The sequence below is a fragment of the Monodelphis domestica genome, chromosome 5 (assembly GCF_027887165.1).
Source record: "Monodelphis domestica isolate mMonDom1 chromosome 5, mMonDom1.pri, whole genome shotgun sequence".
NCBI lineage: Eukaryota > Metazoa > Chordata > Mammalia > Didelphimorphia > Didelphidae > Monodelphis > Monodelphis domestica.
Genome location: NC_077231.1, coordinates 268990112 through 269011215, shown reverse-complemented (window position 1 = coordinate 269011215; position 21104 = coordinate 268990112). Strand labels below are relative to the sequence as shown.

Below are 21104 nucleotides of genomic sequence, written 5' to 3'. Positions count from 1 at the left end.
GGAAAAAAGACCTAGGCAGCCTCAGGCTGTTGGCATCTCTACCCTCAAGTTATATCATGCAGCCTCTTGACCTGTTCAAACTATTATGAATAGAATTAGGAAGTCTTTATGAAAAACAAAGCTTTAACTATTCACATAAATTGTGTTGTTGTTGCTCAATTATTTCAGTCTCAAGACCTCTATTGTGGTTTTCTTGGCAAAGATACTAGAGTAGTTTGTCATTTCCTTCTGTGGCTCATTTTACAGATGAGGAAACTGAGGCCAACAGGGTTAAGGGACTTGCCTAGAATCACACAGCTAGTGGATGTCCAATACTGGGTTTGAACCCAGGTCTTCCTGAGTCCTGTCCCCATTTTCTATCCATGGAATACCACTAGTACAAATGCACTAGAAATACAAACTTAAAAACAAATCTGAAACTTTATTTTGACAAGACTACTCCAGACTATTTACAGCATATAGCCAAACATATATTTTTCTTTTAAATAATAGAAATATTTATTTTTATCTGAAAAAGAGCCAATGGCCATCATAAAGTCTGCTTATAATAGTTTAGATGTGAATGGAATCTTCAATCACTAAAGACAGCAAGACAGAACACAGTGAAAGAAAAAAGTAAAAAAGTTGAATGCTGAAGTTAACCTGAAAAGCTATACTTTTGAAAAATTGCATATAGTAATGTGGCCATATTAATTAACCTTTCCATTTTCTTAGATTTTAATTGGGGATTTTATTTTGGAAGATACATTTTAAATTGGACCAATATGTTTATGGCTTATCAGTTAGCAAGGTACTGAGGAAAGTTTGCTGGTTTGGGAACCAGAGAACTTGAGTTCCAAACAAATCCTGCCTCTGCCATCTTAGGTATGACCTTGGGCAAGTCATATAACCTCTCTTGGCTTTAGGTTCTTCAGTTTCTTCCAGCTTTAAATCTATGATCTCATTACCCACTTATTCAGTGTGAGGCACAGACCAAAAATGAAATTCCTATCCTTAAAGTGCTTCTGTTCTAATGGGAGAGGCAAGTACATATAGACGTATTTATAGATTATAAATAAGGATAAATAAATGAAGAGGAGTCAAAGGTAAGGCAGTTTGAGAGGCAGGGCACTAGTACTTTGGGGGGGGGGGGTCAGGAAAGAGCCTGTGATAGGGCATGCTTGAACTCCATCTTAAAAGAATATAGCGATTTGGTAGAACCGTCTTGTGAAGAGAGAATGAACTCTCTTTGTCTATTTTAATGTGCTCTATCAGCAACCTTTAACTCAATCAATGAAGAACTCACAAGACCCCTACTTTACACTTAAATGAGAGACTTCCCAAGTCACGTACTAGAGAAAACTCTCACCTCCAAAGGGCATTGCCCAGTCCTGGGCAGTCCTAGGCAAATTGAAAGGCTGCAAGTGGTTTCTGTGAAGAGGGGGAGAGACAGGAAACAATACCAAAAAAGGGGTATAAAAGAAGAGACCAACATGGTCTGGTTTTGGATTCTGCATAGGTGAGTAAAGCTGAAGAGACACGCTTTTCCTTGGAGTCATTCTGCATTGGTGGAACTCTGGCTGAAGACACCACTGGGATTTCTGGCTGAGGACTTCTGGGAAATCCACATGGAGATCGGAACTTAGAGAAGCTCCTGCCGGGGGCTGAGCCAGACTTCACCAGAGCAGCACTTAGGGCTGGTAGGCTACACCAGGCTTTGTGTCCTTCCTACATTTTCCACTTTCTCCATCACCATAATTATGACCATCAGATTTCCTAACCACTAGCTAAGTTGGGAAAGATGAGATTTTTGGTAGGAGTGAGATAATTTTGGAACAAGTTACACTTCCTAGTATACAAATAGTAGGCTTTGGACAGCTAGAGATCTTGATGCTCATAAGATCAGAAGATGCTCGTAAGATGCTCCTCATCATAAGATGAGGAAGAAGGAGGCTATAAAACATGTGGGTGGCTTCAATCCAAGTGAATGTGTTCCTCAAACATCATACCTCATTTCGAATCTGCGTGCCTTGCATTGGCTGTCCCAGTGCTCTCCCCTTCTTATTTCCATCTCTTTGCTTTTCCCTAGTTTCTCTTTAGGACTCAAATCAAATTCAACCTTCTACAGAAGAGGCATCAAACATGGAATAGTCCCAAGCTATTAAACCAGGTTGAAATGTAATTGGGATGTGCTTGACAAAAGTAAAAATCCAAAAGAACAAGATAATGTGAATTTGTAGTTTTCTAAATCAGTATGTAGCAACAGGGTTCCTTATGTAGGGTTCAGGAGCCCCATTAATTTTGGAGTTTGATGATATTTTTTATAGGAATCCTTCCCCAGTAATTGTACTCCTCCTCTTGCCTAGTGTCCTGCCTTTGCGATTACCTTTCATATTCTCTGTGTGTGCATCCATGTGTTGTAGATATGTCATTATTTACATGTTGTTCCTCCCTTTGGAATTCGAGCTCTTTTATTCCTCTCCTTGTAGCTACTGCATAGCACAGAACCTACAACACAGTGATGCTTAATACATGCTGGTTGACCCACTGCCAGATTAGTTGAATAATGGGACCAGACGCTAGTCACTTATGGGTCAATATGGAAGGAAATCTCTAGTAGAGTACTCCCTGGATCTGTAGTTTGATCTGTAAGTTTGTTTGTTTGTTTTTTAACATTTGTAGTAATGGTAGAATAAATGGCATGCTTAACAGCTGGCAGATAACACAAAACTGGAAAGGTCAGCAAACATGATGAATAACAAAATAGGGTCCCAAAAGATGTCGACTGAATAGAACAATAGACTAAATCAAATAAAACAAAATTTAAGAGTAATAAATGCAAAGTTCTAAATTTGAATGAAAAAAATACAAGTCTTTGAAAGAGATAAGGATGTTTGACTAGACAATCATTTTCAAGAAAAAGGTCAAGGGACTGTGGCTTACTCCAAATTCAGAATGAGTCATTGGTACAGTATGGCAGGTCATGATGTTAATGCAGTCATAGTTTGTATTCTAGTTGATTGGGTATCTAGAATGAAGGAAAGGATTAGCCCATTCTACTATGCCCCATACAGACCACATCTTCAGGATAAATGTATAGTTCTGAGCACCATATTTTAGGAAGGACACTGCTAATCTAGAGGACATCTAAAGAAAGACAACCAAGATGGCGCCCTTTCTCAATTACTTGAAAGGGAAGGAAGAGCTCATAATGCAGTAGAAGGCATTAGACTGTAATCAGTTTTTTAAAATGCCTTAAACCAGAATATGTCCTGCAAGATTAGACTGAAGGAACTGGGGGATTTCTAACTTGAAGAAGAGAAGATTTGGTTTGACATGAAAACTAGTTTCTAGAATTTGAAGGACATCCATGTAGAGGAATTGAAACTTGATCCCAGAAGTAAGAACTGGTGAAAACAGTTGGAATTATAGAGACCAATAGAGGCTTATTGAAACATGCCTTTGAGGAAATGTGTCTTCATTCTTTATTTCATTCTTGTCTCTGAGCAAAGACTGGAGGATCAATAATTGGAGATGGTATAGACATGATTTGTTCTCATATCCAGGTGGTATGTCTTCTTGGCCTCTGAAGTCCCTTCCATTTCTGGATTTCTGTGATTCTGTGACAAGAGGAGGGATAGATTTAGAAAAAGGAATGAGAAGGCACTCCAAACAACAGCATTTGCATGGGCAATAGCAGCATTCTGATTCAGAAAACCCTTCCATTAATTGGTTGCCCACTATTCATTTACCCTCCATGATATTCCGCACACATCATATAAGTAACAACACTGGCCACAATATACAAGATATGGATATGTGGTGCTACAAATTGAACCAGCATAATTATGTCTGATTTTACTGCCAATAGCTGTTCCATCCTTCTAGATGGAAAAGCTTTTATTAGAGATACAGATTCCTGATCATAGTGTAAGATCTTGTCTGTTTCATTTTTAATGGGTGAGAAGAATAAAGGCAAACATTGAAATCACTCAAAGATGTTCGGTTTGGACACATTGAGTTGCCAGTTCATGCTGATCTAATCCCTACCTGTGGCAGTTTCTTTATCCCATTTTCCATGACCCACTGGCAGCCTGTAATGTAATTCTCCACACTTATTCCTGAGAGGCTAGTTTACAAACCCAATCTCCAAATCAGTTCCAGGACATTGGTCCACCTGCCCTTTCTCCATTCCTCAAGAGGGAAGGAAGAGCTCATAATGTAGTAGAAGGCATTAGATTGTAATCCGTTTTTTTAATGCCTTAAACTAGAATAAAAAGTATACAAGGAATTGACAAAGAAATGACAAATTTGGGGCCCATGGAAGTTCGTTCACACCATCCATATTCTAAGCCATTGGGGTGGATTTTGAAGTCTGGGTGACCAGAGAGAGCGCCCACCCAATAGAATCAAGAAATCCTTCAAATATTCACGTGTAAATATGCTATACTTCTATATTTCTCCAAATATAAGGAAATGTTCCAGTGGTCCAACAAGTATATCAAGTATTTATTGCACTCTTCTAAATATAGATATGTATTATTTACTCTACAGGCATGAAATATTTACTTAGTTTTTTCCTTAAAAAGATATCGTAAATTATTCAGTGTCCATTCCATTTCACTGGTTTCCTGACACAGGTAAAAAAAAAAATAGGTTTCTTGGATCTTTAACAAAGCTTCAAGAATGAAGCTCTGAGGACCCACCAAAACATACTTCACAATAACCAAATTACCCACATGAGGATCCCAATTATGTCTGAAGCCAAACAAGGGAAAATGACAGGTGATGGAAACGTGAAAAGTAACCTCTTCAGTGCTAAGAAGTTGAACTCTGGTGGAAGGGAAGGATACAAAAAGTAAGTTTTCAACTCACTGTAACATCCTAAAGGGACTAATAGGAAAACAGAAGGCAACAAGCTCTCCAAACTTTAGCAGAGTTTCGAGACCAGAGACTCAAAGATTTTCATTCAGATCAAGACTCGTAGAATAAATTCAGCTGTCAGATGAGCATCGAAAGTTCATTTATTGTCTGTAATGGCTCCTGATAATAGGAGGGAAAATCCTTGGTGACTAATAAGGTACTTAATTTTAGGCTCCTTATCAAGAAGTGGGGTTTTTCTCTGTTCCCGGTTCTTATTATAAAGGTGTATAAATGATACTTTTTACTAGAGAGCCATTGAGAAGTGGCTATTTAGGATTTCAGCTCCGATTCTGCATGCTTTAAGAGGACATTTATAAGTGTTACCTCCACTAACTTACTTAGCAGGACATCTTAGCAAACCCATTGATCAAAGCAATGTTCCAATTTGCTTATACTAGTAGTAAGAGAGTTATAATTCTCTCCATGTCTACATGATATGCAAAGAGTGATTTCTCTTTTAAACCATGAGATAACCACATGTTTACATATCTTAATTAGTTTTCTCTAGGATGCACAGTTTGATGAATGAGGATTGACACCACTGAATGATGCCCTTATTCCACCTGTATTCAATAACAACTGGTTCTACTGAACTAAAAATTCATCTTAGAGTAAGTGTGCTATTTAGCATCTTAGGATATTCTACATGAACTGATGCAGAGTAAAGAAAGCAGATCCAAGGAAGTGATATGCACAACAAATGCAATGTAAATAGAACAGCCACACATCAGAAATCCAAAGCAAATGTAACATAATTATAGAGATAAATGGAACTCAGATGAAGAGGCGTTAGGAGACACCCCCCAACGAACCGCTTCATGGAGGTGGGAGGTTCATAGCTATTACATATTGCCCATCTTTTAGCACATTTTCAATATGTCGATCAGTTGTGCTGGTTCTAATTTTTCTCTTTTAAGTACTAGTTGTTCTATGAGATGGTTTTCTGGGAGGGAGAGGGATGCTCTTTAGTCATTTCAGTTGTGTCCAACTCTTAGTGATCCTGTTTGAGGTTTTCTTGACAAAGATACTGGAGAGGTTTGCCTTTTCCTTCTCTAACTCATTTTATACATGAGTAAACTGAGGCAAATAGGGTTTAGTGACTTGTCTAGGGTTATACAGCTAGTTAGTATCTGAGGTCAGCTTTGAATTCAGCAAGATGTGTTTTCTTGGGGGGCAGATGGGTAATCCACTGGTAGCTCAGTGGATTAAGAGCCAGGACTGGAGACGGGAGGTCCTAGGTTCAAATCTGGCCTCAGACACTTCCTAACTGTGTGATCCTGGGCAAGTCACTTAACCTCCATTGCCTAGCCCTTACCATTCTTCTGCCTTGGAACCAAACACACAGTATTAACTCCAAGATGGAAGGTAAGCATTAAAAAAAAAAAGATGAGTTTTCCTGTCTCCAGGTCTGGCCCTGTATTCACTGTACCACTTAGCTGCCCCAGGGAGAGGGATATTTGGGGTAACAATGATGATGTAAGAAATAAAAAAAAATCAATAAAACTTATCTTAAAAAAACACCATATTTATAATGTAGCACTCTATGTCCTTAATTCACTCTACTAAAATTTTTAATAATATTATTTTTTCTTGTCAGGGGAAGTTCCAGTAATTTGCTATGAGGAAGGCAGCTCTGGATTTAAACTAGCCTGAGATGCTTCCTGTTTCCTTGGCATCTTTAGTCACTAAGAAAGACCACTGACTTCAATTTATTATTTTGCTAGCCTAATTAATAAATTGATTTTTATACTCAGAAAAATATTATTCTGTTATAGTTGCTAAACCAAAACTGAATGCTTTAAAGATATAAAAATATTTAGCACAAATACACTTGTTAAAAAATTTTAAGTCTGATCTCAGACACTTCCTAGCTGTGTGACCCTGGGCAAGTCACTTAGTCTCCATTGTCTAGCCCTTTCCAGTCTTCTGCCTTGGAAACAATTCACAGTATTGTTTCTAAGATGGAAGGAAAGGGTTAAAAAAAAGAATTTATGTATACTATCTTTCACATTAGTTTATTTACAGTTTTATTTTGGGGATTTGGTTTTATATGAGTATTCTCTTACAATAATGACCAATATGGAAGTATGTGCTTTGTATTATAATACAAGTATGACTCAGATCAAATTGCTTCCCATCTTTTAGAAGGAGAGGGAAAGGAGGAAGGGAGATCATTTGAATCTTATAATTTTGGAAAATGTATGTTGAAAATAGTTATTACATGTAATTGGGAAAATAAATTATCTTTGAATAAAAAAAAATTAAGTCAGATTTTATCCATAACTAACTATCCTTATGGCTTGGAAGAGAATGTCAGTTGTTATTTCCCACTCTAAACCTTTCTAATTCCATTTTGGTTAGGGAAGAATGGACTCTCTCATTCATTCTTCCTTCATGTAGAATTTTTCTGTTTCAAATCTGTATCACCTCCCTCAACTCAGATTAATCCAAGAAATGATTGATAACAGATAGCATAAAATTAAAAAAAAAAGAATATTGGACTTGCAGTCAGGAAGACCTGGTTTTGAATCCTTCCCAAGAAATTTACTGGCAATGTGACCTTGGACAAGTCACTTAACATCTTAATCTCAGTTTCATAATTTATAAAACAAAGGAAAATAATATCATCTTTCACAGGGTTAAGATGACAAAATTAGATGCCTGCAAAGTAGTTTGCAAACCTTAAAGTGGGGACAGCTAGGTAGAGAGTCAGGCCTAGAGTCCAGAAGACCCAGGTTTAAATCTGATATCAGATACTTCATAGTTGTGTGATCCTGGGCAAGTCACTTAACCCTGATTATCTGACTCTTTCTACTCTTCTATCTTAGAACTGATAGATTTTTTAAAAAAATCCTTACAATTCTCTCTCTACTTTGAAGTTGTTATTTTGATCTCAATTCTGCCAATGGATGATGACCTAGAAACAGGAACTTAGCAAGAAGTCCAAAAGGAAGCAAGGATTTTAAACAAGACAGAAAAGTCAAATCTGTAGCAATCAGCATGAGAGACTCTGGCTCATGGATAACAGTGAGCCAGGACCCCCAGAGTTACTATTCAGATACCAGTCCAGGCAAGAATAGAGAAGCCAATCTCCTACTGGGTAGCTCCAGATGTAATAGATGGCTAATGAATTTCTTTCTTGAAAACTATTGACAAGAGAGAGGAATATATGGAAAATGAATTATAACTTCCAAGATCAAAGCTGTTGAAGCATCCAGGAAGGATTGAAGAGGTGGCTATTCTTTGGGGGAAATCATAGAATAGCAGTCATCAGGACATAGGTCCTGCCTTGGGAGCAGAGCATCATGGGGTTCCCTAAGCTTTATTTAAAAAAAAAAAGCCCTTAGAATCAATACTATGCATTGATTCCAAGGCAGAAGAGTGGTAAGGGCTAGGCAATGGGAGTTAAGGGACTTGTCCATGGTCATACAGCTGGGAAATCTGAGACCACATTTGAACCCAAGACCTTCCATCTCTAGACCTGGCTATCAATCCATTGAGTCACCTAACTGCACTTGATGGCTCTCTAAGCTTTATCAGAGTCCTTCAGTTTTGGACACTGATTAAATACCAGTTAAGCCTTCTAATTTCCTAAATATCAAGGTCCAAACACTCTCTGAACTCTTTTTCCTGGCAGAGGAAAATTTATCATTGGATAAGGAGCACCAGATTTGGAGCTGGAGGAGCTGAGTTCAAATTCCAGCTCTCCCCAACATTTACTAGCCATATGATCTAGGGTAAGTAATTTCACTTCTCAGGAACTCAATTTCCTCCTATGAGAGGCTTCAACTACTTATTCTTTAAAGTCTAGATCTTATCTCCTATCATTCTGTAATCGCTCAGATAATTCAAACTAAAAATCATGGAAGTCTGACTAGAATTATTGGAGTAACTCAGGCAGAGCCTGAGTTTTCTGTCTGACTTATCCAAACAACTCCTTAATTATCTTCTACTCTCTAGCTGTGAGGTCTTGGCCAGTGGGAGGCGAAAGGATTTTTCCATGGTCCCAAAGTAGGTTATTAGCTGTTGAGGACCCAGGCATCTTGACTGTCTCCATAGGAACCCATCAACTACTTCCCCATGGTTTCTACAGAGTTGGCCGAAGAGGTTATTTTTTCCCCCCTTTCTCTTCCTAAAAACAGCTGCATGCTGTCACTGTCACCAAATGATTATTACCTTCTACCTGAGAGCTGCTGCATTTCATACTATATAATTTGAAGCAGGGCGTGGGGGGGGGGGAGTTTGTTGCATAGAGGCATTTAAATAAAGATATTAATATTATAACTACTCCCCGGATTCACATTTTCAATGAATTTCACATTTTCCATCCAATTGGACCAGCGTTGGTCAAGTACAGATCAGGTTCAGGGGCCACAAAGATCATCAGATTTGGGATTGTCAGTTTGGGGCTCTTTCTTTCCCCTTCCCAAATGAGTAAAAATTAGAAACAGGAGGGAGGAATGAATAAGTCTTGTTTGAGAGAAAAACTTTTGTTGTAGATGTTTGACTAATAGCAGGGATATTTTGAAGACTGAGATTTAACATTATTATGAAGTCTAAAGTTATATTCAGAAAATGAGTTGCCATTTTAAGAAAGAACCTTTTTTTAAAATATCAAACCAACCATCAAATCTAATTAAGCACATCTAAAGCAGAAAGAACAGACACGCTAAGGAGGACTCCTCCAGTGTGAAATAGAACACGCCACTTGATAGCAACCCAAAGGGAGAGAAATTCTTCATGCCATTAAAAAAAATAAACATTCCTTTTTAGGAGAGATATCAGGTATCAGCAACATCAGGAAGGTTCTATTTAAGCGATGGTCTCACTGAAAAATGACAGCAGACATTTTAGGAAAATGACCACTGGCTTGGATTTTTATCAAAGAAATTTTGGTTTCTGGAAGTAACCATATAGCTATTTTATTTGACTTTGCCCTACTTTGTAGCATGTTGTTTCTACAGGGCCAACATATAAGCCTCACAGAGACAATGACCTTTGTCCCCTCTTTTGGTTATCTTTGACTTAACCATATACTTGGACTTCCTATTTTTTAAAAATAAATCTTCTGTCTTAGAATTAATACTAAGTATTGGTTCCAAGACAGAAGAGTAGTAAAGGCTAGGCAGTTGGGATTAAATAATTTGCCCAAGGTCATACAGCTAGAGGCCAGATCTGAACCCAGGACTTTTCTCTATGCCTGGCTCACAAGCCACTGAGTCACCAAACTTCTCCTTGGACTTCTTTATTTTAAAAAATATTTTTCCATGTTTACATGATTCATTTTCTTTTCTTCCTCTTTTCTCTTCCCCCTCCCAGAGCTAATAAGCAATTCCACTGGGTTGTACAAATGTTATCCTCTGATACCTGCTTCCACATTATTCATTTTTACCATAGAATAGTCTTAAAAGATGAAACCCCAAATCACATACTTGGACTTCTTTTGAATGCTTATTGCTAGGTGTGTCTCAGAGCCAAGACTCTTCCATCCCTGATCCTGGCAAACACACTGGACTGGTTTGCTGTTACCTTCTCCAGCTCATTTTACAGATGAGGAAACTGAGGCAAAAAAGATTAAAGACTTGCCCTGCTCTAATCATTAGAATATACTAGCTGGGAGTTAACCACTGGGAAATGTCAAAGCTTCAGGAAGGCAAATGCAGACCCTTGCTGGGAGTGCAGAAAGAGAGAGTCTCACCTGGGCAGGGGGACACAGGCAGAAGCAGAGTCATAGGCACAGGTGGCTTCAGAGTTTAATCCAGGAATAAAGAAGGAAGCAGAAATAGAGTTGAGACTAGAAAGCTAGGAAGAGCATCTCAGCCTCTGGAACATTGGTAGTAGCTAGATGGTACAGTAGATAGAGTGAGGGGTCTAGAGTCAGGAAGACCTGAGCCTTAAACACTTTATTGACTGTGTGACCCTGGGCAAGTCATTTAATCTTGTTTGCCTCAGTTTCCTCATCTGTAAGATGAGCCAGAGTAGGTAATAGCAGACCACTCTAATTTCTTTGTCAAGAAAACTTCCAAATGGGGTTGAGAAAGAGTTGGACCCACCTGAAAATAATTAAACAGCAAATAGCCATCAGGAATAGATCAGATGAATGGAACAGACAGATAAGCCCATGGAATTAAAATTTGGGTCACAGCAACCTAAATATAATGCTTTCAGGGGCCTTCCAGGTCATCTAGTCCCACCCCTCTCAATTTACATTCAGGGAAACTGAGGGGTTACCTGACTTGCCCAAGAGTATATTGGGGGGGTAGTGGCAGAAGCATGTTTTGCTTATTTGGTTGGTGAGTTCAGATCCCCTGTTCCCCCTGCCCCCTCCCCCAGGGATTATTTACCCTCTCCCTCGATATTAAGCAGTCTTCTAGGCATGAGTGAATAAAACTTAGCAAGTACATGCTGCTCCTCATACTGACAGAAATTTCTTTAGGGGCCTGAAATTTCAACAGAAAGTAATACAGTATGGCATAATAATAACAATACTAAACTTAGCTAGCATTTATTTTTAGGTTTTCTGGGCACTTTACATATATTATCTTGTTTGGTTTTCACAAGAAACATGGGAAATAAATTCTATTATTATTATTATCCCTATTTTGCAGATGAGGAAACTGAGGCTTATAAAAGTTAAGTGAATATGTTATTCAAGGTAATACAGCTAGGAAGAGTTTAAGGCAGAATTTGAACTCAGCTCTTCCTGACTCCATATCCACCCCTTCTCCCCCTATACTACCTAGCTGCTTCCAATGCTGGAAGATCTGGCTAGACTCAAATCTCCCCTCTCATTCTTTCTGCCTATGTAATATTAACTTTCTGGATTTCAATTTGTTGACATGGAAAATTTGAAATAAGGGCAGCAAGTGGGGCAATGGACAGAGTGCCAGGTCTGGAGTCAGGAAGGTCTGAGTTCAAACCTAGCCTCAGACCCTTACTAGCTGTGTGACCCTGGGCAAGTCACTTAACTCCTATTTCCCTCAGTTCCTCATCTGTAAAATGGAGACATAATGGAGAAGGAAATGGGAAATCACTCCAGTACTTTGCCAAAAAAATCCAAACCAAAACTCCAAGGACAAAGTCTGTGGGGTTCTGTAGAGTTGGGCCTTACTGAACAATAACAACAAAATGGAGGAGATGAATTATCCTCAGTGTTTCTGTTTAGCAGTCTTATTGGCTCCAGGGGTGCCTTCCAAAAAGGATCCCTTCGCAGGATCTATTTTGGATACACCTAACCTAGTGATTAGAGCACTGGATGACATGTTGGATCTGGGTCCTCCCCATCTGTGCTCCTTTCATAGATCTGGAAAGGTGTTTCAGATCCTGTCTCTCCATTCAGATTAATTATACCTCCTTAGATCTGCCTTGTGGTAATGAATATATTAAGCCATGTATATGGAAACACTCCCCAAGCTTCTTCAGAAGGTGCCTCATACCGCTAAGATGTTAAATTGCCCTTTCTTGCTGCAGCCTGCTGAAAAGGACTTTTATTAAAACACTTTTATTTCATTTATTTTCAATAAACACTCTGAGTTCATACATGTTCCCTATAGCAAATCCATAACCAAGGACTCAATTTTATACAAAGTGGCAAGGGATCCTGCCAAAACACAGCTGCGTTGTCTACGCTATGGTCCTTCTAAGCTCAATATATTACACTGTTCTCAGGGATATTAAATTGTAAGATGCTCCTGTGGGCTCTGGGGGAAAAGAAATGCAGTGGTACACCAAGTGATCAATCAACGTTTACTACGTATCTACTATGTACACTATTGGACATATAAAAGTTGGGTATGTCCTTGCCTTCATTAAGCTTATCATCTTCTAGGAGAATAGGATACAAGTATAAGTAGCTATAATATACAATATTTTCTAATATGTACATTATAGAGTTTAAAAAAAACAACAAAGTAGCAGGTGGAATCTGAGGGGGAAGGTCATTACCAAGAAGTAAGACTAAGGAAGGCCAATGGATGTATGGTTATGTGCAACTAGGTGGTGCCATAACGCAGAGTCACTGGCCCAGAGTCAGGAAGACTCATCTTCCTGAGTTCGATTATGGCCACAGACACTTATTATCATTGTGACCAAGGACAAGTCACTTCTCCTTGTTTGCCGCAGTTTCCTCATCTGTAAAATGAGCTGAAGAAGGAAATGGCAAACTACTCCAGTATCTTGGCCAAGAAGAGTTGGACTTGACTGAAATGACCAAACAACAACCACAAATAGCCATGTTCAACATTTATTATAAGGGGGACTAGAGAGCTGGCCTTAGACCTTAGATCTGAGTTCTAAGCCAACCTCTGATACATACTGATTGTGTGACTCTGGGTGAGTCACTTCACCTCAAACCATTTAATCTTGTGGGGCTCTTAGCAATTCTCTAAGACGATACATTGCAAAGAATGTGTATTTGTGAGGAGAGTTTCCTTATCTGGGTGGTCTACTTGAAATCCCAGGTACAGTCCTTGTCCTTTGCTCATTGCTGGTATTAAAATATTTTTTTCTGAATCATTTCCTACTCTATTTTCTTCTTTTCACTGTACTTCATGCATTTATTTCCCTATTCATGAAGTTGGCCCCTTATGGAGCCAAATTAAAACTGTGGACAATTTCAGGTGCAGCCAATTAATTGTAGAGGCAGAAACTCCACAGTAAGAGGCAAAACTGAACTTTCCCACCATGCATTCTAATTGAGGCTCCATTTTCAAAGGGGATGGAGCTCCAAATTTATTGAGAGAAAATTCTCTAAGTTTACTCCTTTGGGGGAAAAGCAATGACTCAACTTCTAAGATGTAGAAAGCAGACAGAATGCTGCTAGCTCACTTTCAATACTCTGTCTCTTCCAGGTCCTCTCGTTTTTTTTTTGTTTTTTTTTTTTGAGCAATTCTCTATTTATAGTTGACCTTCTGCTGACCTATCACCTTCTCTCTCCACTTCCCCCATTCCCCTGAGCTTTTCTAGTTAGTGTTTCATTCACTGGGAATGGGTCATCCATGCTATATCTCTTCCTGCTAGAGAACAGGCTTTCTGTGACTTCCAAAGTGACAGCTACTCAGATAAAATAACCCATGATAATATTCCAATATAAAAGGCCTACCATTCAGTTTGGTTCAATTAAATTCAGTAAATGTCTATTAAATGTCCATTAGGTACAAGATATTGAGGAATGCAAAGATAAATAAAGCACAAAAAGCTTGTGTCTGCTCTCACAGAGCTTACAATCTAATTAAGGGTTTCAAAAATTATGTGCTCAAATAACTTTGACATGAATGAGTCAAATGAATACAAAGGAGCTGTCCAGGCCAAGTAGTATAAGAAATTGAAGGAAAGAGTATAAGAGGTACCTTAGTAGGACCTAGAAGGAAGGTAGAGTGACTTAACAGAAATTGAAAGAAGGGAGCTGTCTATCCTTCTCCTGGGTAAGATGTAATTTAGCGGTGGTTTTCTGGAAAACCAGGTTTAACTCTAACTAGAGATTCCAATGGTAGGAGTTTCAAGGAGGCAGGAAGGTATGCAGAAGAAATCTTGTTATACCATCATATCCACCATAATGCAGCCTAACTCTTTTTATAATTTATTTATTTAGAATATTTTCTATGGTTCCATGATTCATGATTTTTCCCACCCCTCTTCCCTCCTCCCTCCCAGAGTTGACAAGCAATCCCACTGGTTTATACATATATCATTGTTCAAAACCTATTTCCATATTATTCATATTTGTAATAGAGTGATCTTTTAATGCCAAAACCCCAATCATATCCCCACTAAACCATGTAATTGATCATATGTTTTTCTTCTGCATTTCTGGTTCCACTGTTCGTTCTCTGGATGTGAATAGTGTTCTTTCTAATAAGTTCCTCTGGATTGTCATGGATCATTGCATAGCCACTAATGGAGAAGTCCATTACATTAGATTGTACCACAGTGTATCAGTCTCTGTGTACAATATTCTCCTGGTTCTGCTCCTCTCACTCTGCATCAATTCCTTCCAGTACCCATGGAATTCCTCCAGTTCATTATTCCTTTTAGCACAATAGTATTCCATTACCAACACATACCACAATTTTTTCAGCCATTCCCCAATTGAAGGGCATCCCCTCATTTTCCAATTTTTGGCCACCACAAAGAGCGCAGCTATGAATATTTTAGTACAAGTCTTTTTCCTTATGATCTCTTTGGAGTGAAAACCCAACAGTGCTATGGCTGGATCAAAGGGCAGACAGTCTTTTAGCGCCCTTTGGGCATAGTTCCAAATTGCTCTCCAGAATGACTGTATTGTTAGGGTCCAGTGCGTTGCCCGCCACCAAGGAAAAACCCACAGACAATGCAATTAAGCAGGAAGGGTCCTTTATTCTGGTCCGCGCCAGGGGAAGCTCAGCACAAGAGTTCCGCCTGCAGTTGTGAATGCAGAGTCTTTTATACCCGAGCCTGTCAGCATATCACTAGCCACCATACGTGGCCTACAAGTTCTCCTGGAATCTATGTTTTGGGCGTTGGTACTAGTTTCTCCTGGAATCTACGTGTTGGGTGTTGACATGTTCATGTCTCCTGACCCGGGTCTGTTGGCCAGATGTTCTACAGTGATACGTGTTGTGCTGGGTAGCTCCCTGCTTGGGGCCCCCTCAGGATCAATTCACAACTACCAACAGTGTATTAGTGTCCCAATATTGCCACATACACTCCAACATTTATCAATTTCCTTTGTGCAGCCTAACTCAATAGGATGAGGACTAGAAGAAATAATGGTACATCTATATTGATCTTTTCAATCATGGTGGAGTCATGTTTTGGCATCCCTTGGGGAATAACATAACTAAGCATCACTTTTTCCTGAGGTGATACATTGAGCAAGAGTCTTGTTCTAATTAAACCTAAAATAGTTATGAGGAACATAGAAATATAAATGATTGGATTGGAGGAATCCTGATTTTAGCTGGAACCTAGGTTTCTGTTAAATGAGACCACATCCACACATGTCCCAATATAGTTATGGTCCCGAAATAAAGTCATTTTTAGTTAAGATGTTCTTTCTATTTAAATTAGTTCTATTTGGTGAGACCATTCATTGGAAACTGAGAAAAGTATCACTCTGGGTTGCCCAGTATTCTGACTTAGCCCTAGGGCCATTTAAAAAATCATGTTCTCTATACATATCACAGTGCCTAAAGGAAAACCATCTAGGCGAATGGTAATTCTTATGGATTTAGGAAGGGGAATACATACACTAAAGTCCATCATGAGAAATTTGATGATATTTAAATTAGGCTTCTGTCTGCTCTGAAGTTCACTTTTTGGGGTGAGAGGGTAGGGAGGCAGAATTTGAAGCAGCTAGGTGGCTTAATGGACAGAATATCAGTTTTAGAATTAGGAAGACATGAGTTCAAATCTTACCTCCCCCAATAACTAACTATTGGATTCTTGAAAAGCACTTAACTTTGGTTAGCCTTAGTTTTTAGAGTTGTTGTAAGGATTAAATGAGATAATATATGTAAAGTGTTTTGCAAACTTTGGAGTTATTAGTTAACTAGGTGGTAGAAGTATTGTAGTAGTAGTAGTAGTAGTAGTAGTAGTAGTAGTAGTAGTAGTAGTAGTAGTAGTAATGATAATAATAATAATAGTAAGAACCCAAAGCTAATATTAGAAAGCAGGTACCATAAACCACCAGGGCAATATGCACATGGCAGCTATTCTAGCTAGAAACTATTCTTCATTACTAACCTTTATGATTTGTCTCTAAGACCCAAATCTGAACCATACCAGCTACCCACCTGGCTAGCCTGGTCCATCAGTATTAATTAAAAATGCATGTTAATATAAAGGAGAATTTATAACTTCCTTTGCCTGACAGGTGCATCCTAAGTCAAAGAGGATGAATAGCCGAGGCTACTACTTATGAATTATAATCCACTTCTCCCAATTTGCATCCACTTTTTCCAAGCGTCTTTTTTGGAAGTGTGCCAAACAGGCTTCCTTTCCCCTCTCTGCCTCACTCCCACCTTAGAAGGGAGAATGCATTTGTAGAAATGTATCCCTATTTATTCTAATATTTTTCAAGTAGAAACCTAAGGCCAAAAATGTTGGAATGCAGTGAAACATCTTTTCTCTAAGAATGCTTCTTTCATTCATAATTACATTTAGTCACTTTTAACACTCTGCCTTCACAATTTGATCTCTAATTTTTGGTGTAGGTTTTTGATACTATTGTCATTACTACCACTGCTTCTACTAGTATAACTACTACTACTACTATTACTCCACCACCGCCACCACTAGTATGACAACTACTACTACCTAATCCACTACTAACATTACTCAATTGCCAACATAATTATTACCATTACTCTTACTACCATCCTCATTCCCTACCTCTACAATCTCTGTTTCTAGAAGTTTAAGATGGGTCTGTCTCCACAGGAGCCCATTTCAATGTCCCATCAGGACTTGGAGGGGAACCTGGGTTCTCCAAAAGCAGCAGAAAACAAGCTTTTTATGGGTTCTATCATGTTTAAAAGGTCTTTCGGTTGTCTAGAACAGACTGAGCCCCCATCTGATGACCAATCCAGCCATACTTCTTGGGAGGTTGGCCTACTTCTAGGTGATAAAATCTGTGGTCTTGGTAAGTCATGAAGCAAAGAAAAATAAAACTAACCTTTGAACCTTTTATTTCCTCAGCAAATTCAGTGGAGAAGTGGAAAGGGCGAATAGAAATTTTAAGAATCATATATTCAAATTATTAATTCTAATCTTTACAGATTATATATGTATTTATATTTTATGTATATTTGCATATATTATATTTTATTATGTATATTTTAGATAGTCTACATGAATTAAATAATTGTTGGAACTTTAAATGAAAAGTCTTTGTCCAGTCAACCATGAATCAACATACTATTAGGAAAAGACAGAGAGGCAAACAACAAGCACTTATTTGTTTCTTTATTATTTATTATATGATATATCATATATTTATTCAACATAAATATATTTATAAATAGAAATAAATATTATTTATTCTTATTACATAATAACATAATTAAAAACCCATACTTTTATCTTACAATCAATATGTGTATTGATTCTAAGGCAGGGGAGTGGTAATTTCTAGGCAATGGGGGTGAAGTGACTTGCCCAGGGTCACACAGTTAGGAAGTGGTTCATATTTGAACCCAGGATCTCCCTCGGGCTCTCAATCCACTGAGCCATCTGGCTGCCCCCAACATGAATTTATTAAGGATTTACTTTGTACAGGTAAGCAATGGGAATACAAATGCGAACAGAAAGGAAGTCCCTGCTCTCAAGGAATTTACATTTTAATTGGGAAGACAATGAATAAAGAGGAGCTGAAAAGAATGGGGAGGGGAAGTTTGTAAAAGGCTAGATTTGGAGTTAGCAGATCTAGGTTTGAATCCCAGCTTCCTACTAAATATCTGTGTGTCCTTGGATAAGTCTCATAACCTCTCGGGGAATCATCTGGGGTATAGTGTCTGAGATTGCTTCCAGCTCTACTTCGATAAACCTATAGTCCTAATAACTAGCCCACATCTGCCTCGATAGACTTGGACAATTGGATAAGTAGAATACAAAATGAAGTCGCTGTGAAATAAAAGGAGGGCTCCCAGGTTCTCATCAGAAAGGCAAAAAGTCATCTTGTGTTGTGTCTGTAATGACTACTAGCAACAAAAGCAACCTCAAAATAACAGAATTATTATAGACCAAGATGTATTGCAGGGGAGGCAAAAGTGGAGAAATTCTAAAACTGGACAAGATCCACCAAATCAGATCAAGATTGACTTTGATAACTGGTTATGTGAAGGCAAAGGGGGGCAAAGGGAAAGATGGTGAAAAGTAGGGTGGGAATGTAGCCAGGGGCTCAGATCCCTCTCTCTCAGATGAAATCCATTCCGACCAAGTATACTGGTGGGGATCTTCTCACAAATCACTTTATTTGGGTTCTTTGACCCCCTGCCTGTTGAATGATACCAGAATGAAACATGAAATCTTAGCAAAAAAGAAGATTTATGTCTCCACACTGTTGAAACTGTAGTTCCAATCTAAAAATTAATGCCATTAAATTTCAAAAATTATAATGAGCACTATTACTATATTGCAATTACTGCTTCAATTATAATTCCCCACGATTGGTTACGTGGTATCTAGCAGCAGTCAGTTACACAACAGCAGCAGTGGACAAGTAATGGATGGGCCTCGTTGTGGTGCTGTTGAATTGTTTTCAGTTGTGTCTGACTCTTCATGATCCCATTTAGGGTGTTCTTGGCAGAGATATTGGAGTGGTTTGCCATTTCCTTTTCCAGCTCATTTGACAGATGAGGAAATGGAGGCCAAAAGGGTGAGGTGTTTTGCCTAGGGTCACACAGCTAGGAAGTGTCTGAGGCCAGATTTCAACCCTACTGAACTATTTCATGGATTTCAGCTCATTGAGTGGAATTTGGGGGGGGGGGGTCAAAATAGCTAATAGGTCTTACCTGAGGTGTTAAATGGGTATAGTTAGCCCAGGAATTGCAACTTGGATATCTAGATCAAAAACAAGTTTTAAAAAAAAGATCCTTAGAAAGTGATAATCTTAGTGAAATTTGATTAACAGTTGTTAAATAAAGTTTTATTTGAGTTTTTCTTTTAAATGATAATGTCTTACTGCTTTCTAATGACAGCAGGGCATACTAGTCAGAGCACAGGACTTGGTCCCAGGAAGAACTGGATTTTAATTCCACCATTACCACTTACTAACTGAGAGAACATAGGCAAATCTGAGCTTCAGTTTCCCCATCTGTAAAATGGGAATAACTACCGGAAACTCAGTTTCCCCATATGTAAAACATGAATAACAACTTCTCTGAGCTTCATTTTTCCTTTCTATAAAATGGGAATAACAGCCCTAGCACATAGGTCACAGAATTGTGATGAGGGCCAAATGATTTAATGTATGTATTTCACTTTGCCGATCTTAAAGCACTATTAAAATGTTAGCAATTAATACTAAAGCCAAATGTAAATAATTGTATGATTCTTTGCTTGTTGAGATAACTGTATATGGTCTACTAAAATACTAGTAAGAATCTAAATAGTACTTTGAGGTCTGCAAAGAGCTTTATATATGTTAACCCATCGATCCTCTCAACAATCCTGGAAGCCAGGTGCTGTGATTATCCCCATTTTATAGATGACCCTCTGTCAACTACAGCTAAGTGACTTGTCCAAGGCTGCAAAACTAGAAAGTATCAGAGACCAGATGTGAGCTCAGATCTTTCTGATTCCAAGTCTAACACCTTCTCCGAAGGCACTCATCTGCTAATGTTCTATTGACGATTAGATAATCTGATTCCTGAATGAAGACATAGAATAGTTTGTGATATAATAGGAAAGGAAAATGTTATTTGTACTAAAAAGCAAACTTTTAAAGACAGATTGCCACTGGGTAACTATTTGTAGAGGACATAGGTGACACAAATTGAGCTTTTCCCAAGATTCAAACTTTCCCTAAGAATTTAAGATGAGGAAAGAGTACATGCTGAAAACAGAAGAAAATTGTGATTAAAGATACCATCACTCTAACACATTTTGGAAAGGCAAGGGTAAGAGAAATACTGATTTCTCATTAATCACTTTGAGGAAAAATCTGCTGATCTAGTCATCAGAGAGTAGCAAATTATTCAGTAACAGGAGACACAACTTGGAGGTGAGATTGACTTTGAAAATTTAGAAGTTTTGTTCACATTAAATTCTGTTAGCAGAAGCTAAATGTTTGATTTCTGAAGGCTTCCATATGGAAAAACCCAAGATGGAAGGTCTCATAAGCATCAGAATATTTTCAGCAGCACTTTTTACAGCAGTGAAAAACAGAAACAGAGGGGGAGGAATAGTTGAACACATTGAAGTCTATGAATTTAATAAAATATTATTGAACCATAAGAAAAGACAAACGAGGAATTCAGGAGACTTGTGTGAATTACAATGGAAGAAAGCAATCACAATCAAGAGGATAATAGACACAATGCTACCCCATCAAAAACAATGATATCAAAAAGAAACAACTCAGATGAATTTTTTCTTGGTCCAGAAGAACAAATCAATCAATCAATAGCCATTTGTTGAGTGCCTACTATATGCCAAGTACCCTTTAGATGCCAAATGAAACATACTTGCTTCTTCTCGATAAAGAAGAAAGAAAGCACAAGAGC

General features: G+C 38.3%; 1 long non-coding RNA gene across 2 annotated transcripts in view; it reads right to left on the bottom strand.

Annotated features, from left to right (window-relative positions):
- Window positions 1-401: 401 nt before the first annotated feature.
- Window positions 402-21104, bottom strand: part of LOC130454648 (uncharacterized) — a 49752-nt gene continuing 29049 nt past the window's right edge. Inside the window, exons 3-4 of one of the 2 annotated variants that reach the window (XR_008912438.1) lie at window positions 19392-19440; window positions 402-3599 (exon numbers count right to left, since the gene is read on the bottom strand). This is a non-coding gene — a long non-coding RNA (uncharacterized LOC130454648). The remainder of the gene's footprint in view (window positions 3600-19391; window positions 19441-21104) is intronic. The other variant, XR_008912437.1, reaches the window with a different exon arrangement.